Source organism: Schistocerca serialis, chromosome 11 (assembly GCF_023864345.2).
Source record: "Schistocerca serialis cubense isolate TAMUIC-IGC-003099 chromosome 11, iqSchSeri2.2, whole genome shotgun sequence".
In the NCBI taxonomy this organism is placed as follows: domain Eukaryota; kingdom Metazoa; phylum Arthropoda; class Insecta; order Orthoptera; family Acrididae; genus Schistocerca; species Schistocerca serialis.
The window spans coordinates 110,610,189-110,616,188 of NC_064648.1; positions in this window are offsets into that span (position 1 = coordinate 110,610,189).

The window sequence follows — 6,000 nt, forward strand, 5'->3', positions numbered from 1 at the left end:
ATCATACATGTTCAACATAAGAAAATCATTAAAGGTAGTGAAAAAGAACTACTACATAAAAAAACTCATTACTTATACATGTTGGTCTTATGACCATTTGTCTCTTACACAGGTCAGAGTCAGACTTGTTCAGACACAAGTATATGCTGTCGTACCTTTATGGCATATCTCATGTACAGTGTGTTTCAGTAAGGTCAGGCAAAAATTTAACACGACGTAGAGGATGCTCCACACAACAATTTGAGGTAGAGAACCTGGGACTGGAGAAGCCAGATTAAAGATATAATAGGAATAAAATCACATTTCTATGTGCTTTTTTCATTTACATTAGCTACAGTTAACAACAAGTATCTTCGTTGACACACTGCAAGTACCATTTGTACTGTACCTTAAAAAATGGACTGAAACTGACAGCCATCAATCTCAATGCGAGAATGACATTGGCGAACATGACTCTGACACACACTCCCGCACAAGTGACAGTCAAAGGGATTCTGGTCACGTGACTTCGCAGGCCATGGAATAGGTCCTCCTCTTCCAATCCAGCGACCGGAAAATACAGCCTTGAGATGGTTGTGGACATCCACACTGAAGTGAGGCAATGTACCATCATGTATGCACATCCTCTCACGAACAGCCGAGGATACAACAACTCGGGTAGAACTCTCTGCATGAACGTCAAGTACAGGTGGCCTTCCAGACAGCCTTTGCAGAAGGTATGGCCCAATGAGATTGTCACCTGCGATGTCGGCCCAGATATTCACGTACATGATGGTGTGACTCAACTACAGCATGAGGGTTTTCCTCATCCCACACATGACCATGTTATTCGAAATACCATCACGCTGAAGTGAGGTCTGGTCAGTAAACAACAGGATTTGCAGAAAATTTGGTCGACAAATTCAGTGTCGGAGCAACCACTGACACAGTGTGACCCTTAGTACAAAGTCGGCCACAAGCATTGGATGCACTCATTGTGGATGATATGGGTGTCACTGTTGTTCGTGGAGTACTCGCCACACGCTAGTACGTGCAGCGCCCATTCCCCGTGTAATACGACGAGCACTTGTATTGGGGTCCACTGCAACACATTCCAGCATCTCCTCTTCAAAATCGAGTGTGCGAATGGTCCTCATGTTGCCAGGTCCCTCGTCTTTCTTTCCAATGAACCAGTCTCCAGCATTTGTCGATCGAGAGAAATAAACACTTGTGACAGATGATGGCTGTACCGGTACTGCTCCATCGTATTGTACTGTACGTCTCTGAATAGCACTGAGTAATGAATCGGTATGTCGTTGATTCATAGCACGTTGTATCATGGCACAATGTACTCGTAAATAAGATAGAACAGAGCCACCTTATGGACAAGCAAAGTATACTAAACCTGCATCATGACGTCCTAGTAATCACGCTCGTCCTCCTTGTTTCCTTGCAGAAAATAATGAATGTACATGTGAATAAACAATACAGTATGCGTAAACTTGTACGCGTATTAATTGTAATCAAAGTGGAAAACAGTTATGTTAGACAAAGCGGTAGAGAAATTCACCTCCGTCTCTCCTTAAGCTGGCTTCTCCAACCCCAGGTTCCTTCCTCAAATTGTTCAGTGGGTCATTCTCTATGTCCAGTTACATTTCTGCACGCTCTTACGGAAACACTCTGTAGAGGCCACAGAAATAAGTGAAGACAGATTAGAGCATATATATATATATATATATATATATATATATATATATATATATATATATATATATACAGCCATTCAACGGCATATGTGAAGATTTAGGGGAGCAGTACAGGAATTGTTCATTTTTCCTAGATGCTATTTGAGAGCTGAATGACTTTGCTGTTGATTTTAGGGCAGGGTAGTGTCAGATGTCATTCATTTGTTGTTGGAAGCTGGAAGTAACTTCTTTAATAGGGCAACATTGTTTGGTACACTGCCTTATCTTCTTATGACCAGCAGATAACAGTATTTGTGATAAAAGAAATGTTTATGGCGCTTTTCTCTTACGAATAACAAGATGCACAGTGAGCAGTCCTGCATATGCAAGTACAATGTAACCACCATCTTAAGCAGATTGTAATAGGTATTGCGTAATATTCTCAGCAACAAGTCTATACTAAAAAGAGATTTTCTACGCTATGCCTCTCATCCCTACTACATAGTATTGCTGCATGATGTTGCCTTTCCTATGTTCTTGGCATTAAGAAATGTTTCTTTAAGACTCCAGTCTTTATGATACAAATCCATGCAACCATCATCTTCCTGGTTTTGAAATGCACTTAGCTTTATTGCTATCAGCATTTTTCTTTCTGTAATTTTCGCATCACAATTTGGCAATTGGCCAACAATGTACTCATCACTCTTGATTTTTCTACAGCTGGAAACTACTTTCGCAGTAACAAAACTGGCAAGCTGCTATTACTTACGCATTACAGCAAAGAAAAACTACGTGTTATAAAAGTTCATCCACACCCGTCAGTAGCTCCCATATCAAATAGGTCAGGGACCTCCATATCTTGTCGGTCAGATTCCTAAATGCTAATTCTGTTGTAGCAATCAGAGATTTACGATCACACTGGCGCATGACCAGCAGCCTATATATGTTTTGTAGACACTTAAATGTGATTCCATTGAAGAAAGGCAACAGCTTTCCGAGACAGTACTAGTGCCTATACCTATAAACAAATGTGCAACACCTGCAACAATTTTACTATATGTATCATTTCTTGTTGTGGTCATTTCGGGAGATTTAGACAGGAAAAATAAATATAGTACCACAAAGGTCCTCGCTCGAATTAGGAACAGCAAATCCTCCACAGGATACAAAATCTCTCTCTTGTAGCATTTACCACAGGTATCGCACAGACTAAATGATCGTATGCTGCTCTTCACCGGATCTCCTGTTAACGCAACGTGGTATCGGTTCCAGTCTGACAAACCAATACTAAAGGTTCAGTCGAAAAAGCGTTTTGTAAGCCTCTTCTTTTTTCATGTGTGAATTATCGCTACTAATTTAGTCATCCTACTTCAGATCCTACAGGATCTCTCTCAGGTACAGTTCTACAAGTAGCATAACCAAACAGCAAGGGACCCTTTCACTTGTTTACATGCAGTACATTACGTTTGCTATCGTCCAATTCCCTGCCCCAATCATCCGTCCCCGGCACTGTCCCACAGATTTCCGGTGTTGCCCTATTTGCCTAGCAGACAACCCCATAACGTGGGACCTGCCTCATGAAGCCACAGACTGTTAGGTGCACAACCTCCAGTTCACCATATTTGGATGCAATGTAACCATCAATTTTAAGTGAATCCAAGAGTGAATTAAAGTATACAAAAAAATAGGTGCATCCCTTAATCTAGTAAACATCCATGAATCGAGAGATTTCTTCAAGTACTACAAGCCATTGTGATTTTGTTCCGCTATTTACAGTAAATGTTGATGTTCTGTATTCCCCTGCTGTAGCCGATTTTAACTGTATTCTGTTTTTCAAACAGTATGCAAATCCTTTTTGCACTTCTGCAATGGCCTGTTCCTTTTTCCAAAGCAGTTTAAATCCTTGCGATATGGTGGCTGATATCATGACTCAGCAAAGTTTTCGCTTTCCCTTCGATTTCCATTGCTCCTTGTTGTGTGCGTAACAGGTAAGCTACACTTGAAAGAACAGATGTTTTAATAAGTAGTGGTTTAAGGCCATTTGATGCATCTTTTTTTGTCCTAAGACTTGTGGAACAACACTGATAACACGAACATATCCTAAGATAGTAATACCAGTATCTGATGATATTGTGAAAAATAATGTCCTAAGTCGGTAAATACTGCAAACACCAAATTTATTTGCGATGCTTTTGATGACTGTCATCTGAAATCAGAGGTCTCTAATCATTCGTGTGTATTACGACAGACAACCCGTATGCGATTTGTACGCGCATCCTACTCTACACCTCAAAAACTCCCACTTGGGGGGAAAACGTATATTTCTCAAAGTAGCGGCCTCGGTATATTTCTAATGTGAGGAGTCGTTCCCAAGCGAGAATTAGATCTCAGCCAGGAAACTATCGGCACCACAATCGTCACACTCTGGTTAATATGTAGTGCAGGTAAAGCGTATTGGGGACAACACGCTTAGGGAATTTGAAGGTTTGAAATGTGACATGTAGTAACGTAAGAGGCATGCAACCATTCTATACATTTCAAATTTTTTTATGCTCGTATTAAGGTCGCAGGAAAAAAAATTTTAGTCACATGATGTTCAGAAACTCAACTTTATCGATGTGATTTGAGTAATTTCTTCTTCAGAAAATCTGCAGAAAGGTTACAAAAGTATGAGGAACATGATTTTACCTACCAATGTACCAATTAATTTACTACATATACAGGTACCCATTACCGATGACTTTACTCTGTTTCTTCCCTCCCTGCCACTTCTACTGCTATCATTTTAACACATAAACGTACCACCAAGTCTTTTCCAGTCAAATTGTTCTTACATTTCTCTATCTTCCTGCCATCTCCAACATTCACTTCTAGTATCTTGTTCTTGAAATAAATATATGCCTCATTCTTTCCTAGAGAGACTATTCCTAAGACTATACTAACACACAACCAAGGAACAACAAGCAATACTTGGTAAGTGATAACTACCCCTCTCTTCACAGACCTACTTTAATTTCCTGTAGCATTTTAATCTTCTTGTGGTTGAAAATAACTCCTTATCCCGATTCTTAATATAGTCATAGAAATTTCCAGGTGTCCCAAATATAGTACTCCCACTGGCCTCTGGAGTAGTCTCACTTACCTTCACCTCTTTAACATTTATTAAACGTTGTACCTTCTCTGTAAACTTATGTTTTGATTGTGTTTCATGCAAAGCTCTACTTTTACCTCATGAACGAATTCTTTAACCATAGCACATCTGTCTTTCTTTAAATGGTTCAGTATCTTTACCCCCAACAAACATTATTTTAAAAAGTCCTTACATTTTTTATTTTCTACAGTGAACTGTTCGAATTTAATAGGAACACAAAATTTTTCTGTCTCATGCCTCTGGAATTAACAGGTAATAAAATTTGACTTAATAATAACACTCATCTTTCTCCATCTAATCATTGCTTAATTCTCGTTTATCCACACTCATATATTGCTCACTATCAATAACTACAGAAATTAGAATCGCATCATCCTCCTCACTATTTGCAATTTTATTAACTTTGCTATTAGTCGTATGAGTATCACCAACTCTACAATTCTTTTAATCTTTCCCACCCATAAATATTTTTTTCTCCCAGCATTTGAAATTTTTTATCCCAAGATAATATATCATTATTTCCAATCAACAGTTCTACAGATTATTTGTTTTTGTGATTTAATTCTGTAATTATGCACAATTAATGCCTGGGAGGAATTTGAGTCCTCTTAGTGAACCAGCCAAGATTTGAATAGTTAATCAACCTTTTGTGCATCCATTTTAAACACAACACATAGTCTTGGTATCTATTACTGAAATATTATTTGCACTTACAGGTGGAAAATACAAACATCATCTCATAAAACACCTGGCACAGCCTCCACTGCCTGAACATCATTAACATGAGCGTCAATAGTCAAACTTGCATCTCTATGTTGTTTTCCAGTCACTGAAACACCAAACACAGGCCCAACTTTATGCACACAATTAACATCAACTTCCACTAAGGTAGACCCCACTTTATCCAAATCAATACTGTTAATGTTGCATTCAATCCCTCACTTATCTCTCTGCAGTACACATTTATTTCGTTTGTTGCTACAGTTTGCCCTGATTCTGGATGCATAATAAGGATCGTTTGAACCCAGAAACATACCATTTTATCATCTGCCTTATAATTGTTTGTGTTAGTTTATGTTGTGTGTAATCCTTGGAAATACAGATGACTTTCTTTAGGATAAGCATTATTTGGTGCAAGTCAGATTATTTGTTTTTGTGATTTAATTCTGTAATTATGCACAATTA